Below are 23,060 nucleotides of genomic sequence, written 5' to 3' on the forward strand. Positions count from 1 at the left end.
CCACCCGTCTTTTTTCGTCTTATACGTTTTATTCGTGTCACTCACATAGACCGCAAATTGAACCTCTATCCACTAATCAGTCAAATAAGAAATATTACAATATTTATTATTGCTATAAATCGAAACGAATGCCCCTGAAAGTAGCTTTTTTCCTGCTGGTATCCATCGAAGCTTCCCGCATTGCCATAAACCTGTAAGCTGTAATTCACTCAATTTTCAATCGAAGCAACCGTCACCTCGTAGAGAATGAGAACCGGAGAGGATATGAACATACAGCAAAAAAATCGTTCTCCGTTCTTTGAATCAGAGACCGGTGAAGTTGAGGAAAATGCGTACGGCGCGAGAGGTGCCAACTCATTTTGCCACCGTCGTGAGTTACACCACGGCAAGCAAACTGAGTGTCGGTGCGTTTCGCGTCGGTGTGAGCCCCAGACTGTGGCAGCAGGCGGTGTGTGTCGCTGTTTCCTCGAGTGTCGGGTTTTGTGACAGCCGCGCGTTCGGGTGGTGTAGAAGAGAAAAGAACACAACATTCAATTCACGGCGCAAGCAAGCGGTTTGACGGTGGCCACCGTGCCTTGGTTCGGTTAGTTCGCAAAACAGCTCGGAACGTCGTAGCTGCCAGTACGTGTAGTGTGCGCCTCCGGTCGGTTTGTTTGTCGGGCTGCTCCCGGCTGTGTGTGTTTTTTTCTTTTTTCGAATGTTGTTGGAAGTCAGATCGGATGACAGACAGTTCGGTGATCGATGGTTTGAAACTAGTGTAAATCTTGTGAGTGACGGTGAATTTGCAGGTTAATTCGTTCGTTGCCAACTTTGTTGGTAACTGGAAGTCTGCACTAGCAAAGAGGTTAGAGTACTACTGGTAAGCAATCAGATAACCCCACCGATAACGAGCCTTTGTGTGTCGAATGAATTCAGAACTAGGACACCCTGTCTGGACCACCGAAAGGAGAAAAAGGTTTACGTCCTGAAATGGGGTCCCTCTACACAAGAAGGAGCTACGACGGAATTGGTGCCCTGAAAGTGAAAGAAAAAATTCGTTTACTACGTTGTCTGCTGCACCAACACAACTGCAGATCGTCAACCCGCAGCCACCCTCTTCCACTGTTATCTCACCCAAACGGCCGTTTTCGGTGATGGGTGGCGGCTGGTGGGTGGTAATATTTAAGGACGACTGGAAATCTCCTACCCTCTCTGGACTAGTTTCCGTTCCCTTAAAATAGTAATGTTTTTGGGTGACGCCATCGATTTTAATTTCCGCCCTTAATTGTGTGTGATGGACTTTGCGGAGGTTGGTTGGTTGGTTGGTTGGCTGGCTGGAATCAGACAGCGAGTTCCTCCGGGGAATGTTTTGTTATGGCATGTGTCATCCCGTGTGTCTCTTAGTGCCTCGGAGCGAAAGTGTGCGTGAGTTATCATTCGAATCGAATGAAAGAAAGTGGGTGTGGGTCGTGGGAGGAAAATCGGTTTTTCCTCCGGTCGGTGCTCACAACAACAGCCAAAAGTCAGTCAGCCAGTCGGAACACAGAATGGAATGGAAGCCGGCTGAAAAAAGGTACGACGGAACGCGAGATGGCGAGGAATATATTTGCGCAGTTCTTGATTCGCTGGCAGAAGCTAAATTTTACACTATCTCGGACTCGAAGGAGAAAGTGGATTCACGAAGCAAATCCGCACGGGGCGCGTTTGTTTCGGCGGAACGGGGTTTTACGCTGCTGAACGCAACGATGCGAACCCAAACAGACAGTCGGACGGAGCACTAGAGACGGTGTTCCTTTCTATTTAGAGCATCGATAGAGAGAGACCGTCGCAGTTTTGCTTTGCATCTTCTGGAATGTCAATTACGATCAACCGAGCTCGAAGGCGCAATTATGTAATCAACAAACGGCCGCGGATGGATGCTCGAGGAGGAAAAAAAGAACAGAATTTGTCAGAATTCGTTAATGGCGGTTGTCACGCGAGAGCGCGAAAGATATGACGATTTTGCGTACTTGTTTTGGGTACGGGCCAAGTCGATTTCGGGACCCGGGGGGGTCCAAGCTGTGAGCTGGATGGAAATGAATGATGCTGCACGATACTTGCCGGGAAGGAAAAATAAACACAACGTTTTGTGTACCGAATTGCGTGTGCTGCGGCGTCACGACTGTGTACTGAAATTTGCTGCTCTCGTTGTGCTCGAGTCTGGTCGCATTCAGAGGAGCGACTGTCAATTTAGGGTTTTGTTCAGGGCCACTTTGACAGCTCTTGGTGTCGAAGGATTTTTGAATGGTTGGCTTGAGAAAGCGCTAGATTGTGGTGTCATGTCTTTCGTCATTCCTGCTAGATTTTTCAACATTTACCTATCAATCAATCTTTTAACCTAGCAATAGACCCCAAGTACACTTCTATTTATCTATTTATTTATTACATTACGAGTGATCATAACGCCTTTCTCGTACATGGGTACATATAAAAAGTTATCACTTCATATATTTCGTTCATTCTAGCCTAAGAATCAAGTGCACCATTCCGGTTGATTCCGGTCCAGAGCTCAGTTCCAGTTTCAGTATCAAGAATTCAGTTCAGTATTGAATCAATTGCGGGTTCATTCGCAGAGCCAGTTTTGTTCCGAACAAAAGCTATTGAGCAAAATACAACGAAAAGTGGACAACGATGGGGAACATTATGCAAATTCAACCATTCTGATGCCTCCAAATTGTATCTGAAGAACTATATAGATTGTTTCATTGCGAATAGGAAATAAAAAAAATTGAGAAAAATTGAGCATGTCCCAACCACCAACCACCACGAGCTCGACATTTCCGTTGGTGCTGGAACAGAATCAAGACGAGAATTCAGTTCCAGCATCAAGAAACGGTTCCCTAACCCAGGTTCAAAATTCAATTAACGGATTCAGTTCCAGGTTCGAAATCAAGTTCCTGAGGATCCTTGTGGCTTCGAATCATGGGTAGAAGTCGTTTTTGTAAACATTCCTTGATCTATATTTCGCTGTTCATTGAAGCAGTGGTGATGAAGGGTTTCGAAATTTAAACTGCAGCTACAAATTGCTTGCCAGACCATAGCTTTCTTACCAAATTTTTCGACTTCAATCGATGTCTCGGACTGGCTTAACACTTGCCCTTCTCGCACCGTATAATATTGTGGTCTCGGCAAGGATTTGTAATCGAGTTTCACGTAGGTTTTGTCGTCCATGATTATGCAGTTCAAATTTCCAGCAAGAATCGTATTGTACAGCTTTCGAACCCTCGGCCTGACTACGTTTTGGTTGTTTCTGCTTTTTATAGGTTCGAAGATTCAAACGTTCTATAGCACGAAGAACATTTGACTTCGAAGTGCCCTCTTTTTTGGCCACATCCCGAACTGAAACCTTCTTCTTTTGCTCGAACGCATTCAGTATACGTTTATCCAACTGAGGGTTAGCAGGACCTTTTTTTCGACCCGTTCTCGGTTTATCCTCACCGAACTTCCTGATTACATTTCGCACGGCTTTTTCACTTACTCCTTCCATTTTTGCTGTCTTTCTCAGTGACAGTCCGCGTTCTGTGCACCATTTGTACACAATTTTTCGACGTTGTTCTGCTGTATGTAACGCGTATAACTCGCATACCATATAGTAACTATTTAGCACTTCTAACACATATAACGCTTCATAATGTCTACAAATCAATCGAAAATAATGCATATAGTGCTTCACAACACCTATAACTGACTCTCAAACAATGCATGTAACGCTGTGTTATATATTTTCGAATCACTAAGCCGTAATACTAGAAATCAGGGCAGCATTAGGTATGTTACATTTTTTTACGCTTTTTACTCAATAGAAAATTACAAATGTTACGCTCAGTAACAAATACCGCCTGTACTGTTTTCTAACCGATGGCGTTTCTTAATTTGCATTCTATAGTGAAAGAAACGCTCAATTAGGAAGTCTTACGCCACCCGCTGTATAGCGCAGACATTGCTCCTTCCGATTATGATTTTTTCGGTCGAATCCGCATGCCATGGCTGACCAGCACTTCTCCAATTATGATGAAGTCAAACAAAAACGATTAAATTTTTCAAAAAGGAGCATTCCAGACTTGCCAGAAAACACTTTGAATTTATAAACATTTTTTATTTGTTTTGTCGATAAAGTTTCAAATATCGAAAAAAAACTACTAATAACAAATGTGACGTTTTCATTCACCAGGAAAATAGTTTGTTGTGATAAACAAGACTTTATTTGGAAAAAGCTTGAAAAGACGTATGCTTCCGTACATTATTATTCATAATAGGCCTGTGTTATGGCCTGATTTGGAAGGCTGTCTCAACAGCGGAGAAGTGCTATAGAAGTGGTATAGAAGGAACGGGATGGATTTTCTTCGAAAAGGACATCAATCCATCCAACTGTCCATGGGCAATCAAAAACAGAAATTGCAAGTAAACTGGGGTGCAACAGAGTTGAAGAGATGATGAAACCAAATGACCGCTCGGGTTGGCAAACAAAGAGTCCGAAATGTGGCATAAGTAGCATTCGAAAGAGGACATTCGAAATAGGTATACGAAAAAAAAAACAGATAACCAGTAAGCACTAATAATGGCATTAAAATAGCCTCTTATGAGCAATAAAAATGCTTATAACTCTATATCTGTAATCTAAAAGCTCATCTGTTGTAAATCAATCAGAATAATTTAGAATGCACATCAGCCATAAATAAGCATTATCTATGAATAGACGTACATTTTGCTTAAGTCAGCCTTAATTTAGCCTTAAGTGCGATTATTTGCTGTTATAATGCAACAGTAGTATGTGCTTATTGGTGGTTACCGGGAAAAATGTCATAGAAATACTATTAAAAATTAACACTTCGCAACGTCAGTTCGACACTAAAAATTGTCGTGCCTTAGCTCAGTGTATAAATTTTAAACGAAAGTAGCATGCATTTCTATTTCTAAAATCGCAAATCGCTAAGAATCAAACTCAGCGTGTAACGGCTCCTGTCATATTTACTTATAAGTCACAAAAAAGGCGCTTATTAAGCCACGTGATGGAGTAGCAATGCCTTTCTATTGTCTTTCAAATGACATTTTCGTCAAGGATCCAATAGATTCCAGATTGATTCAGATAATTCACAAAAGTGACAAAATAGTTAATTTAAATCTGAACCTGATCTGATTGACCGTTTTTGCAGCTTACAAACTAGTCAAGCCATTTCGCCGAAAGTCGTTTCGCCGAATGCCATTTCGCCGAAAGCCATTTCGCCGAAATGATAATTTTGCCGAATTCGACATTAGTCTTAATATCGTAATTGGAGTTGATAAAAGAAGACAAATAAAAAATGATTCTGTTTACTTCCGTTTTGTTGACCTACAATCGTACTTCTAATATGATCCAGAGACTTGAATAATTTTTGTAGGTTTATTCATAATCCTCAGAACCGAATTCCCAAAATAACTTGTTGACTTTATTAGTGTAGCTATCAGGCAATTGTTTGCGGAATTTTCCGATAACTGAGTGCAGATGGAAAATATCTAATGCGGTTTCGCCACATCGTTTTGTTCGTATGCTATCCGACCTCGCTATCGCTTGTTCGGACCTAACTTAAGTAAAAAAAAACAGCTTTGAGTAGACCGGGCAAACGAGGCGGTTACGAGCGGCAAGAGGCCGCCGCTTTCGACGGCGGGTCGGCGGCTAACTCAGCTGGCGTGGCCTCGGCGGCTTTGTATCATCGAGCCATCTTGGCTTCGGTTTAAAGCGGAGATTTAAAGCAAAAAAATATTTTTGACCCTAAAAAAATTACCCTTTCGGCGAAATGGCTTTTTCGGCTAAATAATCCTTTCGGCGAAACGACTTTCCGCGAAATGACCCGCTCCCCTGAATATGTCTAATGTGTCTGTTTTTTACACTTTTTTTTACCAGAAATCAATTTATTCATCAATGCAATCTTCTTCAAGAGCAATACAATCATTCTAACGCTTCTCTAATTTCACGATACCTAACTTGTAAACGGATGCGTCTTTAACCTCAAAATAGGCTTCACATAAAGCTATTTCTTCATTTGAGATGATTTTTCTAAGATCACCAAATAGCCGGTAGTCACTGGGGGCCCGGGTCTGGACTGTACGGTGGATGAGGAAGAAATGCGAAGTGTAATTCGTTCGATTTAGCCATCGTCGCCATCGAGTTGTGAATCGGTGCATTGTTTGGGTAAAACTGTGTTCTTTTCTTCGACATATGAGGTGGTTTTTCCTTGATTTTTGCGTTCAAATCATTTGCCATTGATCAATACAGTCGATGAATACCAGGAAACTGAAACAATAACGGACTTCGGACGTGTCTTACCGGCTGTAGTTTACTCAGATGATGATCGTTTTGGGTTCCGGAATGAGTGATTGGAGATGATGGATCCATGGGTCATCCATTGTCACATATCGATGTGAAAAACCTGCTTTATTACTGATCTGAATCATCAACTCGATGTTGTTTTCGATCGACTGTGAGCAAACACGCACCCTCTTTGAAAGGAGCTTCGTTAAGCCTGAATGTTTGTGTATAGTTGTCACCACACTCTGTCATCTGATATCTATACTGCGATTTTGTGAACTTTTTATGTTTGCTGGAGTAATCATCTCAATAGGACAACCAGAATGTTCACCATCTTCGGAGTCTGTACGACCACGTTTAAACAAACAAGTTTTTGCCATAGTATCCATAAATTGCAGCTAGTAATGGTGACTACTTTAAAGAAAAAACTGTTACCATTTTCCAAAAATTAACGTGTTTTTGGTAAAAAAAGGGCAGTTTCATATACCGTAATTATAGCATAAAAATGACTCAGTATGTTACCTAGTTTTTTTTCTTTTCATCACAGCCAACGAAAAACAATCCGAGAGGAACGACAGATAAAGGAAAAATTGCGAAAAATATCACCACAGGCCGGACTCAAACCCTCAACCTTCTCCTTACCGTGGAAATGCTCCACCAACTGAGCTACTCTGCCACATGTGGGCACACGTTCCAGCAGTAAATTTGATTAAGTAGCCGTCCGGTTTTTGAGTTCAATTGTTCAGCTCGAACCAACCGAAACTAACTTCCACCAGTAATGTCATGTGAAGCAGTTCGTTATCAATCCGCCAAAGGGTTCCCACTATCAGTTACATCGCGAATGTAATAAAAAACCAACCGCAGATAGGAGCAGCAAGAAGAAAGGAAAAACACAAACATTGTAACCAGCTCACGTAACTCTTCGCTGCTGATTCGATGTTTGTCTAGTTAGCTACCAACACGAGAATAAGCTACTTTAACATGTAGCGGCATGCATGCGATCCGGAGAGTCATAGACGGAAAACACCGCAACGCCTCTGGTCTCGCCTGAGCCAAATGGAATTTCAAATTCGAAAAAACGACGACGACGACGACGTTGACGCGCAAAAGGCCATCGGTTGCCTCATAAAACACACATCCATCTAGCGAACACATTGCAAACCAAACTGGCATCGGCATAGAAATAAACTAACGAACGGACAGACAGTCAAAAGCCAAAGCCAGGAAAATTGCACACATGTTGCGTACCGCGGCGATCGCGAAGATCTTTTGGCTGATCGTTTCTTTCGATTCGAACCAAACAAAAAGCTTCCATTTTTTTAATAACCTTTTTTCGAGTCGGTCAGATAACAACAAGGCAATTTCGTTGCACTTTTGCTACATTTTTAACGGATCACCCGATCGAGTGCCAGTGATCATCACCAGAGAGATGGAAAATGCTCTGAGGCCAAATTGAAAGGTATCATCGTTTATAGATTCGGCCGCTAACGGAACTTGGCAAATCGAAAAAAAATTGGTTTTCCACCACTTCCAACCGGAAACCGATGGAGAAATTGTACATTCGAACCTAATTGCCTGCAAATGGTATCGTTTTAGTCAGTGCCATCTGCTGTCTGTAGAACGTTCGATCGCGTTTTTTTCTTTGCAATGGATCGAGCCATGATTATCAGCAAAATCCGTAGTTTGGCGAAAGTGATTCGTTTTTTTTTGTTTTGTTTGGCAATGAATTTGACATTTTTATCACGCGCGGTTTCGCCGCGCAGACATTCGCCAAGTCCATCAAAAATCCATTCGTTTATGGTCGAACACGGTCTGTTCGGTGACTCATCCGGAGGCGTCGGATTTGGAAGTTGACTGATCGTGTGTGTGTGTGTCCGTGAGACGTGATTTCGAGACATTTTGGAGACACTTTGGAATTCAGGATGACTCTGCTAAGAAGTTGAACATATTTTGCTAATTTGATTTGACCTTCTTTGAATAATTGTTCAATCAATTGGTTAGAAATGGGCTTGTAATAATTCGTCTTGTGGAAAGAATGAGCTGAACTAAAACGAGAATATTTTCTGTTGTTATCGCAACGAATGATTTCTCAATGAAGGCAATACCCAAACTCAAAAACCAATGGAGGAAAGGTTAAACCGAGTTTGAGTCTGATCGTTTACACGTCATGAGAAAGATTCAAAAGGTGAGAAAATGGGTTCCTAATGAGTTGAGCAACGACGAGCGAAATTTTGCTTCATCGACATTAAACAGAGAGGTTTTCTGCACCGGATCGTGGCGGAAAATGATGAAAAATGAATCTATTTTGAGAATCCCAAACGCAGAAAATCATGGGTCGACCCTTACCAACCATTGACATCAACCGAGAAACCTTATCGCTTCGGAAAGAAAATGTGCGGGACTTCATCCGTAAAGACTATGTACCTTGGATGTACAAAATAAGTGTCCCAAGTAGAGATAACTTTACGTTCCGGATTGGCGGTTCAATGCATAGGGCACTGGTCTTACAATCCAGTCGTCGTATGTTCGAGCCCCGACCTGGAAGGATTCGTAGTGTCGTAGAGTGGTTCTGTAAACTCTGAATCGGCTGCGAAGTCTCTGGAAACAGAAGGTCAAATTCCACTGCAGGAATGTAATACCAAGACCTTGCTTTACGTCTACTCAGTTGGTTTATGTTGAATTGTTAAGTGGCGTGGCAGTTCACCATGAACTGCTATGCACTATTGAATCAACGTAAAACAATATATAAATAAATAAAGAAAAAAATGTTGTGCATTTGGTGAAATCAAAATGATGTCTTGATACTAAGAATTTTTCAAACCAGTGGAAACCTAACTAATCGCTACCGGCAGCAAAACGGTGAAATTGTATCAAGCACGGTTTGAATATGAGTAATTTTGCAGTACGACAACGTCCCCGCACACACAACAACACAGATGAAAACTTTTGCGAACCCGTCATACTCCCCAGACTTGGCCCCTTCCTACTATCATTTATTTTGAGTGAAAATATCCTCAGAACTGGATGGCTTCGAAAGATGAACAGCTCTTTCGGCGTGGTATTCGTGAGTTGATGAATAAAGTGAATATAAACTGCCGAACTTTCAAAGGCAACTTATTACGCTTTTTATCTGGATTTCCGAAGCTACGCGATTTTTTATGTGAATTTTTAAAGTTTCCTTGTTTTGTCTTAGAAGTATCGAAATCTGGTGTCATCCCGAAATTTCAGTTCTCTAAGCGAGGAAAAACATCATTTGTGAACTCATATGGGAACTTTTCTCCAACCCATCGTACTCCTCAGACTTGGCCCCTTCCGGCTATCATTTGTGTTCATAGATGTCTCTCACATTTGTTGACTAGTTATGAAGAAGTGGAAAAATGCTTTTAGGACTGGATCACTTCAAAAGACGAACAGTTTTTTTCGACGCGGTAATCGTGAGTTGATAGAAAAATTAAAAAAAAGTGTCTAGCTTTCGAAGGTAACTAAACTGAGGTCTCTTCCACGTGGATTTTATGCGGTTTTTGTACGACTATTATTCCGCGGATTTCCGAGATCTGATTCCAACCCGAAATATCAGTTCTCTAACACTAACAAAATTTCCAATTTAGAAAAAAAAAACATTTTTAAAGATTATACCAGATTTTGACGTTTCATGCATTTCTAAGACACTTGGCATAAAAACTTTTTTTTCGATTTCGGAAGTTCCAAAATTTTTCCAAGTCTCAAAGTTGATGTTTTTTTTTTCAAACAATTTTTTGACGAGAATATTCCAGATTTCGCTGTTTTATGAATTTTTGAAGACATTTGGCAAAAAAAAATTTGTTTATAAATTTGCGGTTTTTTGACGTGAGTACGACTTACTTCACTGATGAGTGATCAGTTTTTGATCGTGAATATCTCTTGTTTTATATAACGTAGCAACATATTTTTTTCGTCGTTCATCAGAAATATTATCAGCAATTAGTGATAGGATTTTCAGTGGTAGGAGATAACCACAAATAACACGAAATTAAAATTCTAGCCTGCGTAGTCGATTCGTTTGGTTCAGGCCAGATTTGACAGAAGGGTCCGAATCCAGTTCTTGATTTCAGTTCTGAAATTCAGTTTCAGAATCAAAGAAAAGAGTTTTTACTATATCCAGAATCCAGATCTAAAATTCAGTTCCTCGGCCAGAATACAATTTCGGAATTCTGGAACTGAAACCGAGTTTCAACACATGATTCTAATCCTGGATTTTGGATCTAAATTTCGGAAATGAATATGGGACTTGGATCTGAATTTTGAAACTGAATTTTTTAACGGAAATTCAGATTCAGACCAGGGTCGATTTTACGGACAGTGGACAGTGGGGGGCACGTGGCTCAGGGCCCATGGAGCAAAAAAAGGTCATTCAGTAAGTTAGGGGCACCCAAATAAATCTTACCGTCGGGTCCTTTAAAACGTTCAAAATTCCTTAATTCAGTTCCAAAATTCCTGTCCGGAATACAGTTCTAGAATGCAGGTCTAGAATTTGGTTCCAAATCTTAGTTCCACGGTTCTAGATGTGTAACTGTATTCAAGAATTAGATTCTTGAGATTTTTTAACTAAATTTCGACTTTAGTGTGGCTTTGCAACTTTGATTTGGCTGCTATAGTTGTTTATATTGAAAGAGTTCTCTCTTCACAAGAGCCCAATACCACTCGACATGTCACAACTCAGGGTAGCTAGGTGAATTCGCCCCTTTCGGTACAGTCTTTTTATACCATGGCAAAACATCTTTGGCGTAGTGACAAGATGCTAAAGCCACCCAGAATATTGAGGGAGCGTCATGGCTACGTAGGAATGGTAACAATCGCTTCTTTAGGCATTCTCGACGGTATATTTCCTAGTTTACCGTTCCGATAGTGATGAAGTTTTGGTTTGCTCGACCACAGCTCCAGATTGCCTGCCAAACCAAATATTTTTGTTTTGGGAAATTTGACTTTTTTCTTCATCCTGAAATGCTTCTCTACGCCACTCCGTTGCATGGCAGTATAAAAAGACATTCCGAGAAGCTGCTTAAAGTCTCCCAGTCTCCCATAAGTTTCGATACATTTTTCACCTTGAACGACTTCATACCTTGCCGGTGCTTGGAAGTATGCACAAAAGTTGAAGACATTTTTTTCTAGCCACAGTACTTACCGAAAGATCAGGTCTCTTCTACGATATTTGCTTCCCCTGCGCGTCCTTCTGGTGGTTTCTGAGATTCGTTTTTGCTCCACTCCCAACCTTCCTGGCTGGTATCAAACGTATATCGAAAGATTTAAAAAACGTTACTGCCAGTGCTTGCCGGAAAACCCTGCCTTTTTTGCAAGGTTTCTTATTCACAGATCCGGATTTTCAATTGTTTTTCACAATTGCTCTTTTTTCGACACCATTTTCGATCTAAAAACTTGTAGCAGTACCAGAAATTGGTTTTACACAATGAACCGACACATGTCTATCAGCACAAATCTTCAAATAATAAGGGGAACGTGCCATTTAAGCCAATTTCAAGAATCAGCATTCTTGAATGCGAGAAATATTTAATGAATGTCTAGAGATGTCCCGAGTTTATCGTGAACAAGGCTTAGAATGCTGTTTTCAGCCACTCATTTCTAATGAAGATTTGAGTTTTTGCTTCGCAGATGCAAATCGCTTGCCATTTCGGAAATTTTCTCCTATTCTTCTCTATAAATTTGAAGCTCGAATTTTGCTTGGCGTTTTTTTCTATCACTGAATTTATCGAATATTTATATTTTTTCTGCAGACGCAAATCGCTTGCTATCTCGGAAATTTTCTACTAATCTTCTCTATTAATTTGAAGCTCGAACTTTTCTTGACTTTTTTTCTACCAGTCATTTTTAATGAAGATTTGAGTTTTTTTTCGCAGATGCAAATCGCTTGCTAATTGGGAAATTTTCTCTAAAAATTTGAAGCTCGAATTTTTCTCGACTTCTTTTCTACCACTCATTTTTATTGAAGATTTGAGTTTTTTTCGCAGACGCAAATCGCTTGCTAATTCGGAAATTTTCTACTAATCTTCTCTATGAATTTGAAGCTCGAATTTTTCTCGACTTTTTTTCTACCACTCATTTTTATTGAAGATTTGAGTTTTTTTCGCAGACGCAAATCGCTTGCTAAATCGGAAATTATCTACTAATCTTCTCTATGAATTTGAAGTTCGAAATTTTGTTGACTTTTTTTCTACCATTCATTTTTAATAAAGATTTGAGTTTTTGTTTCGCAGATGCAAATCGCTTGCTAATTGGGAAAATTTCTCTAAAAATTTGAAGCTCGAAGTTTTCTTGACTTTTTTTCTACCAGTCATTTTTAATAAAGATTTGAGTTTTTTTCGCAGATGTAAATCGCTTGCCAATTCGGAAATTTTCTACCAATCTTTTCTATAAATTTGAAGCTCGAATTTTTCTGGACTTATTTTCTACCACTCATTTTTATTGAAGATTTGAGTTTTTTTGCAGACGCAAATCGCTTGCTAATTCGGAAATTATCTACTAATCTTCTCTATGAATTTAAAGTTCGAATTTTTGTTGACTTTTTTTCTACCACTCATTTTTAACGAAGATTTGAGTTTTTGTTTCGCAGATTCAAATCGCTTGCTAATTGGGAAATTTTCTCTAAAAATTTGAAGCTCGAATTTTCTTGACTTTTTTTCTACCACTCATTTTTAGTGAAGATTTAAGTTTTTTTCGCAGATGCAAATCGCTTGCCAATTCGGAAATGTTCTACTAATCTTCTCTATAAATTTGAAGCTCGAATTTTTCTTGACTTTTTTCCTACCACTCATTTTTAATGAAGATTTGAGTTGTTTTTCGCAGATGCAAATCGCTTGCTAATTCGGAAATTTTTCTACCAATCTTCTTTATAAATGTGAAGCTCGAATTTTGCTTAGCTTATTTTCTACCACTCATTTTTACTGAAGATTTAAGTTTTTTCGCAGATGCAAATCACTTGCTAATTCGGAATTTTTCTACCAATCTTTATAAATTTGAAGCTCGAATTTTTCTCGACTTTTTTTTCTACCACTCATTTTTAATGAAGATTTGAGTTTTTGTTTCGCAGATGCAAATCGCTTACCAATTCGGGAATTTTGTACAAAATCTGATTTTTACGTTAATTGTATGAAATATCGACTTCAACCGCTTCTAATTTTCAATTTCTTTTTTTTTTTCAGAACCCAAAAACAAGAGTAGAAGAACACCCAACTAATCGAATTTGTAGCTGAAATGTTATTTTAAACCCTTTCGAAAAGATGTTCAGAGAGTAAAAAAGACAGACAGCGATTACAGAAGCTACCTACTTTATCTAAATTTCAGTGATTCCATCAGTAAAACTGATCGACCTCCTCGCTCTCTGTATTTCTGGTCGGCAGGTGCTGTGACCCCACGGCGTTTCTGTTTGTGCCAACCTGGTTCAGTGTGAAGTTAAGAAAATAAAAGAAAAGTTTGCACCTAAGATGAGATTTGATCGGTGTTGCTCCTTTTCCGAAGGATTTCAATAAAAATTCAATACCCGGTGCCACACACTCGCAAAAAGAGGAAGCAACAACAACGAAATAACTAAACTAGTAAATTACCGCTCCGTATCGGATCGCGAATAAACGCGAGAATTTTCTTTTCAACAGTCGCTTGGTGATTTGTGGTGAGCGGCAATTGACGGGTAACATAAGAAGAAAAAGAAAAGTGCTGAAAGTGCGAAGATTTCTTTCATTCATAGTGTTTTTTGTTTGTTTTCGAAGTGATTTTTTTCTATTATTGCGCCACTCAATACTTGTTGTTGTTGTTGTTATTGTTAGAAGAAGAAGAGAAAGCTGTCATTTGTTTTGTTTCCGTCGAGTGATAAATCGCGACAATTTAGGCAATCTATTTACACTCTGTCAGCAGAGGAGCTTGCCTGCCGTTTCATGTGAGAGGTGAGAAAAAAAAACTAGAAACAACAAATAACAAGCCAACTCACACGGCAGAGTAAATGCCTCTCTACCTCTCTAATTGCATTTGGTGCTGCTGGCAAAGAATGGCCGCAGTTGCGTCGGTTAGACGGTGTACGTTTTTTTTTTACTTGTTCTGGATTCCGGCTCCGTTATTCGTAATGCGATTTTCTTTCACCAACTCTCTAGGAAGTACCGAAGACGTATCGTACTAAATCCCTCTTACGTCAGTTCAAGGAACACTTTGACCTTGAACGGCTGACTGACTGGCTGGTTGGTTAGCAACAGTGCAGTGGTTTCCGTAGATGCACAAGCGGCTAATGCCTACTTTGTTTCATGTTGAGGTATTTTTTTCAATCAGCGTAAAATCTGTTTGTAATGACGTGAATTGCACGAGGTTCAATTCACCGTGAATGACATGGAAAATGGATTGCCGAGGCAATGGAATATATCATTCAAAAATTATTTGAGAAAAAGATATACGATCTCTCAGTTCTCCATCGAACAATATTAGACCCGTATTTCTTTCATTTGTGAAGATCATTTTCATGTTAGGATGGATCAAAACAATCGGTTTTTTTAAAAACTGGACTTTTTTTTAAATTGATAACTTCGTTATCACTGATTTTTTTCAAGTTTTTGGATAAGCAGTGTGAAAAAACCTGTTTAACCCACCTAGTGGAAAAACCTGTTTGAATCCACATAGTGGAGTTACTAAGCAATATTTGAAAAAACTTTTCTTTGAGTATTTGATAATAACAAAAAAGTGTATTTGGGCACACATTAGCATAACCTTTTCAATTTTTTAACAATAGGAATTCTTCCTTTTTTAAATTTTTGCTCTAAACGACGGCTTACAATTTCAAACACATCTCACCCTGTTCCGGAACTGGAAGTCAGATCCGAAAAAAGTCAAAAGCAGTCTATTTTTTATAGACGTAGACCTTTCTATTTGAATCTAAGTTTGTGAAAATCGACTTAGTGAGAAAATTAAGAGAGTTTCGTTTTTGAATGTTTGACCACAATTTACGGCAATTCCGGAAACGGGAGCTCAGAGCCGGTTTAGCTGAAATCGGTTCGCTTGGCCAGCAACTAATCGATAAATTGAAACAGTTTTGAGCCAAATTCAGACGAACTTTTACATTTTCTGCATTATCTTTTTATGACAGGTTGAAACTTCACACTCTGTATTTCCGTAACCGGAAGCCGAATCTGGATAAAATTCTACATGAACACATGTTTTCCCTAACTCCGTAACCGGAAGTCGGATTCATATGAAATTCAATAGTAGGCTATGGGGCTATTAGGTCTTAAAGTTGAATCTGAGTTGAAGAAAATCGAGTGCACCTTTTCTTCATTTTGTCGTGAATATGACTTACTTTACTATGGGCGCCTTTTCAAAATTTACCCTCTGAGAGAGTGATAAGTTTTTGATCGTGAATATCTCTTGTTGTATCTAATGAATCAACATAATTTTTGCTACATGCCATCGGAAATATGATCATAATTTTATGTTAAAATTTTCAGTTGTGTGACATAATCCCAAAGAATTTAAAATTAAACTCTTCTTAAATGTTAGGTATAAGCGAGTATCAAAGAGGATAATTCATAAGGCGCGTTTGCCTTTCTCGTATTTTGAAAGCTCATATCTCAGTGATCCGTAGAAGCATTTATATAATCTAACTACCAATAAAATCGAAATTTTTCAACTTAAATGTGTTTATCAACAGCATTGAAGTATTTCAATTGAAAAACCTGTCTCATTTGACCCATGTCAACACCAGCCAATCAGAACGCGTTCTGAGGAAGAGAACAAAATATCTGCTGCTGTACAACAAATTGTTCGAGAAAAATGTTCCGAACAGTGCTTTATATCGTAGTAAGTTCCACAATTTGGTCCTTCTGAAAAGCAGGAATGAATCCCGTACAGCACCCTGATAGTTTCTTTCAATGAATTATGCAAATCCGAAATGTAATAATTGACATTAAAATTCTGTATGCGGCGATTTTTATAATCGTCAGTGAAAAAGTTACAAACGAAATCACGTAAAAAGAAACCTCTTAACAAAAATTGAATCAGTTTGGATTCTATCGCCACTGCGAGCAGATGTATTGTGTGTCGTTTGTAAAGCTAGTTTCGCTTCCGACAAGAGCGATTACGTCACAGCTGTTAGTCGTTTGCATTGGTGAAACAACGAAAAGGAAACAACGACGGAGAGCATAACACAAAATCAGCCGTTCTAATGGCTCTAAAAATTTTCTAAAGAACTATAAGGATTTCTTCTTCGCAAATCAACGGTAAACAACCTCAATTTAGTGCAAATCTAGAACTGTTTGATTAGATTTGTGCACTTGTCGCTGTGTGAAATTCACAGTAATCGAGATCAAGTGAAGCCTTCTTTGTTTTTCGAAAAATGTGAAAAGGGGAATGCTTACATAATTCATACAATTGATCAACTAATTGATATTCGGAAGTGTTAAGGAACATGTCAGTTGTTTTTGTATTCACGACATCCAGTTATGTCTCTGACATTACCCACCCGCCTTTTTTTTTTGCACATTTTACCATTACCATTACCGTTACTCCCAAAGCGGTAGCTCAATCCGGATAAAATTCAATTGGCATTTCATGAGACCAAGAAACCTTTCATTTGAGTCTAAGTTTGTGGAAATCGGTTCTGTCATCCCCGAGACAATCGAGAGCACATTTTTGCTACATACGCACAGACATTTTGCCTACGCGACGAACTGAGTCGAATGGTATACGACACTCGGCCCTCAGTGTCTCGGTTCAAAAGTCGATTTTTACAGTGATTACGAATTTCTGATCGGAGTTCCGGAGACTCCTATATATTATATTCCATTCGACTCAGCTCGACGATATCGGAAAATCTTAGTCTAAAGACTGTCCCAGAAAGTATGGATGCACTTTGATTTCGCTGTAAATAATTCACAATATTCAAATTTTATTCGATATACTGATAATATTAGACTACAACAACAGAATATTATTCTCAACATTTGCTACTTAGCCATTGTAGACTAGCTGGCGCACCTTCTTGCGAACGTTCCTCATTAAATTCCGTACAGACATTTTGACGACAAGTTTTGACACTTTTTTCCAATCTTTTTCGAACTGTTGAATGGTTTCGGCATGTTTCCTAAGATGTGCCTTCGTTAATGCCCAAAATTCCTCAATTGGTCGAAGTTGTGGGCAATTTGGTGGATTCATGTCTTTTGGGACGAAAGGGACATTTTTGGTAGTATACCATTCTACCGTTGAGTTCGAGTAGTGGCAAGAAGCAAGATCTAGCCAGAAGACAACAGGATCCTTGTGGCATCGAATCATGGGTAAAAGTCGTTTTTGTAAACATTCCTTGATGTATTTTTCGCTGTTCATTCAAGCAGTGGTGATGAAGGGGTTTCGAAATCTTACCGCAGCTACAAATTGCTTGCCAGATCATAGCTTTCTTATCAAATTTTTCGACTTCAATGGATGTCTCGGACTGGTTTAACCCTTATCCAACTGGGGGTTAGCAGGACCTTTTTTTTTCGACCCGTTTTCGGTTTATCCTCAAACTCACCGAACTTCCTGATTGCATTTCGCACGGCTTTTTCACTTACTCCTTCCATTTTTGCTATCTTTCTCAGTGACAGTCCGCGTTTTGTACACAATTTTTCGACGTTGTTCTGCTGAAAGTCCACGCATTTCCAAAAAAACTAATGAAAACGAATAAACAACTGCACAAGTGGTTAGAGAAGAGTGTAAACAACAGGGCGTAGCCATAAAAATTGACAGATTCTGAACCATCGCGAAATGGCAGCGGTTTTTGGTTTCGTGCATACTTTCCGGGACAGTCTTTAATCTGGAAGTTTCGGTTCTCAGCAACTCGTTAAAGAATATCAAAAAAAGAACAGCATTCTACCCCATTTACTACAACAAATTTGGCAGCTCTGGGGCCGTGACATTGAAAAGTTTGATTCAAGGTGCGAATTTGTGTGGCAACACTTTGAAACACTTTCAACAGCAATAATGAAAAATTGGTGCCATAAAAAATCAGTTTTCGTCTTGCGAACTGAAACTGAAGACACCGACACGGCACTGGTATAATGAAATCGGCACCAAATCCATCAAGTGTGACTGTGAAGAAGCGGATAATTTCATTCGTCAGCGGTTTAATGTGTGGGGGGTGGGGGTAGTTTGGCCTCGAATCACGGCTAAAGTAAGTCAAAAAAGCTTACAGCTGAAGACGTGATCGTTTTGGCAATTCGGATTTGACAAAATTGAATTGTCGGATCCGTCGGCGTCCGAAAATCGAGATCAACCGACACACGATTTAGCAGTAGATGTTTCGGCGGATGTTGAAAAATAAAAACAAATCGCGCCTACTGCGTCGACGCAACAGCTCGAAACAAATACACGCACTCGATTCGTTTCCTTGGCAATGAACTTCGTGTGTTTGGTAGACGCGTGGTAATTTGCATACGTGGTATCCCGAAACGTTGAATGTCATCCCAAGCTATCGTGTGTTAAAGTATTTGTCGGAAGTTCCAAATTTTTCCAAATCATCCGGACCCATGACTACTTCTCTTAAAGTTTGTTGTTTTCATTGCCATAAGGGTCAGTACAGCTGCGTAAACTGCGAGAAAAAACAGAACTCCAACAGGACGTTTCTTTGTTTCCGCTGTGCTAAACTAAAGTTCGGTTTCGGCTCATTTCTTGTTCTGTTTTATCGACAACATTGTATACAAATAATTGAAGCCAGCAGTCCTGCCATCAATGTTGAACTATTTCAAAATTTGATCAGCTAAGATTTTACTCTTGTTGGTTGCTTGGATCAAATTCGTCCACCGCCGAGAGGTGTTCTAATCATTAGCCGCCGACTAACCTAACCTAACAAATGTCTCCGAACTGTTGGTGTTGACTGAAACGAAACTCGATTCTTGTACTTCCTCGTTGTGTCGCCGTCGGTTGGGAAAAAACACGTTCATTCACGTACCGACGACACCGGCTGGACTTCCGCCTGTACCGGCTGCTTTCTTTTTTTTCATTATCATACAACGGAGGGGGGTTTCAGTACAAGCACTCACCCCTCTAAAAATAGCCACACCTTAGAGGAACCGACACAGCAACACAAGAAAAAAATGCGGAAACAAGTAAGAAAAATCGATTTTCCACACCTTTAGCCTTTTCAAAGGGAAATTTAAATGGCTTCCTGAATGCGATGATGCTACCGTCGTCGTTTTCGTCGTCGTCGTCTTCGTCATCACCGCTGCCACCGACGTTTAACAAACTGTGTCTCCAAAATGCGAACGCTGCGCCAACATTCGCGAAATTCGCGGCAATTGCATTTGTCGCAAACTGAGCGGAAAATGGAATCTGGAATGAAGCGCGAAATTGAAGGTCTTTTCCAATCTCTCTGATTAGGTCGGACTTCGCAGCTGTCAACTGGATTAAGTGATTCTGCCACTCGGAATGGAGCAACACAAAAAATTGATAGAATATTTACTGTGCTTTGGAGTGGAACTCAAAACTGACTAACGACGCAATTTCGTCTGCTGATGCAAAACATAACGGACGTCATTGAAATTTGGAAAGGTTGCCATGTCAACCTAAGTGTTAGGTTGTTAAAATTGTCAATTATTTAAGTTGATTGGCCGTTTTTTTTTGCTAATCGATAATTGTTTTTCGATCATTAGATTATTAATTTTTAATTGCACGTTCGAATGTTGCAACTACGCGTTTATACGCTTTGGATTTTATCGCTTTTCCCCAATTGAGCTGCTTAGGTCGGGATCGGTTCGCTGTTTTGACTTTTATATCACCGATTCGAAGAGGCAATATGAACTTGTTTTCGGTTCAAGTTTACTGAGTTAAGTCTATTGAAAAAATTAATCAGTACAGCGCCGTCCAAACTTGTGAATGTGTCTCTTATACGTATTGTTCTTCATCGATTTCTCTATCAAACGTTCGCTACAAGCACGACTACAACGAAATCCTGTTTACAACGATTTCTCCGCTGTGTCTAACAAGAGCAAGAATCATATAACAATCTCCACGTTAAGTAGACTGGGATTTGTTGGATCATTTTTGAAATGGCTTCAATCATACCTTACTGTTCGCGAAATGAAGGAAGTCACCTCGGACCATTTATATTTTGACTCTATCTCAATGATTTAATTTTTTTGATCAAGTGTATGAAACTAACGTTCGTCGACGACTTCAAAATATTTCATATCATCAAATTCACAGCTGACACGGATTTTTTTGCAAGAACTGTTGAATAATTTGACTGATTGTAATATTAATTAATAGAATGGTTTTGAGTGCCTTAAAATGCTCCGTCATCTCTTTTAGTCGCAAATAGTCTGTAAACTGGTTCGACTATAATATTTTCCAAACTGTTCTAGAACGCACATCGTCTGTGAAGAACTGCCGTCTCCTCCTGGATTCTAAGTTGAATTTTAAGGAGCACATTGAGTTTACTATCGCCAAAGCCTCTAAGCAACTAGGATTCATTTTCCGCGATAGTAAACGATTTCAACCAAAAATTTGTTCCATTCACTCTCCGTCGTCTGCCTCGGAGATACCTTTTGAACCTTCTGAGTTACCAAGACCGATGTAAACTGATTGATCTCGATTTATTATCTGCCCGTCGCGACGTTAGTAAGGCTTTTTTTTATGGCAAATCTACTTCAATCACGAATTGATTGCTCCGAGCTCTTACAGCTTTTTTTTAAAGCAGATCTGCATTAGATTTAGTCACTTTAGAAATATTTCCTTCAATTAAAATTAAGAGTTTGGATTGTAATCTAATGATGCAAAAGAAGAGGAGGTTCTATGCCTGATGGAGAGCAGGTTTAAAAAGAAACCAATGTACACAAAATGATTTCTGAAACTGAATTTTGGAGTTAAATTCTAAAACTGACTTCAGAAATTGAATTAGGGGCTGGGGTCCACTAGGAGATTGATAGTACCTAGTATGATAGCTCTCTCCGGACTGTACCAGCCTAGATGCCGTGTGGAATCCGGCGGAAAAAAATGAACCAAGAATAGATCCACTGGGTTCTTGCTTCCATGTCGTAAAAGGCGACAATTGCAGGAGTTTCTTTTTTTTTCAGTTATCAGATATTTTCAATGTTTTACTTCTGATTACTCTATTTTACTAAATCATCTCTTTATTCAACCTATCAATTTCCGTCTAGCTTCGGAGAAAAGTTTTATTAGGAATGATTTCTTCTTCCATGTTATTGATTGTCTTTCAGGATTATAAAATGAATGATAAAAATCAACCATTGCGCAAATCCGTTTACATTACAAAGTTAATAACAGAGATAACATATATCGGTATATTGAATACATAGTAAAAAACACTTGATATTCATATTTCAAACAGTAAATTAATATTTTTCTCGGTAGCCGGCTGCCCAGATCAACTAATATAACCAATTAATAATTTCAATAAATAATTCAAATAATAAAGCGGAAATAATAAAGAATCAAGACGCGTGTGAAATCTGTTGACCTTTGTTTGGTGATTTAAAATGATTTTATAATAACTGTTTAGAATATTTCAATGCAATGAATCAACTTTTTTGTCTAAATCCTATTCGCTCGTTTATTTTGTATCACGTAGTTTCATTAATAAAAACGTGATTAATCAACCTAGCGGTGAGATGATACCTTTTTTTTATCAATCCGAATGTGTTTTTTTTGCATGACTAAAAAAACGCGAAAGGTAGATGCATAAACGAGGGACTGCATACTCAACAGCCGGCTGTCCGGAGTTTTGTCAATTTCGGAGATTGACTGTTTCGTGCATTATATTGCCAGCACAAAGTAACACATAAAACGATAATACTTAAAAACATTCTTGGTAGCCGGCTACCCAGAGCAATAAAGACATGATAACATTATTAAAACATTTACTAACAAAGTATCCTTTCCTGTGATGCATGTGGGAATGCAGAGGATTCCTCGGTTCTTAGTAGCAACATGCATCGAACTAACAATCCTTTCCCTCCCAAGTAGATCTGCATTCGGACGTGGCCGGCGTCGGTATTGATCAGCATGCATGGTTCAATACAGTTTGCACAGTGTGAAACAATGTGTTATTCCCAAACATGTTACTTCAAAAAATCATTTTGCAATCTCAATTGGTCCAGATCAATAACGGAGTAGCAACACACGGGCGGTCTCTAATGCCAATGCTAATGCTAATGCTAAAACTGACTTCAGAAATTGAATTATTGTTCAGGAGTGAATTCTAAAACTCGGGTTCGGAATTTCGATTTTAAATTTCCAGATCTAAAGATCATATCTTGAGTTTTGTTCTAGAATTTCGATGTTGATTTTCTGAATCAGAAATATGAATTCAAATGAATTAAGAAAATAAGTTCAGTTCCAAAATCTGCTTCCAGAATCAGAATTTAGTTCCAGATTCTTGACCTGTATTCTGAAGATCAATTCTGCAGCTGAATTCCAAACCTACATTCTAACAGTTCGGCTGAAAAGTTCGTATCGTTTAATAGAAACACACATTTTTTTGCCAAAATTCGTTTTTATTATTCAACATAATTGCCATCAGAGGCGCTACAGCGATTATAGCGATCTTCCAACTTTTCGATACCATTTTTGTAGTACGATTTGTCCTTTGCCTCAAAATATGCCTCAGTTTCAGCGATTACCTCTTCGTTGCTTCTAAATTTTTTACCAGCGAGCATTCTCTTGAGGTCTGAGAACAGGAAAAAGTCACTGGGGGCCAAATCTGGAGAATACGGTGGATGAGAGAGCAATTCGAAGCCCAATT

General features: G+C 39.1%; 1 protein-coding gene across 2 annotated transcripts in view; it reads left to right on the forward strand.

Annotated features, from left to right (window-relative positions):
- The first annotated feature begins 514 nt into the window (after nucleotides 1–514).
- LOC131426456 (putative lysozyme-like protein) overlaps nucleotides 515–23,060 on the forward strand; it is a 182,552-nt gene continuing 160,006 nt past the window's right edge. Inside the window, exons 1-2 of one of the 2 annotated variants that reach the window (XM_058589197.1) lie at nucleotides 515–859; nucleotides 13,498–14,235. The gene's annotated coding sequence lies outside the window, so the exon portion shown is untranslated. The remainder of the gene's footprint in view (nucleotides 860–13,497; nucleotides 14,236–23,060) is intronic. The other variant, XM_058589199.1, reaches the window with a different exon arrangement.

The sequence above is a fragment of the Malaya genurostris genome, chromosome 1 (assembly GCF_030247185.1).
Source record: "Malaya genurostris strain Urasoe2022 chromosome 1, Malgen_1.1, whole genome shotgun sequence".
In the NCBI taxonomy this organism is placed as follows: Eukaryota; Metazoa; Arthropoda; class Insecta; order Diptera; family Culicidae; genus Malaya; species Malaya genurostris.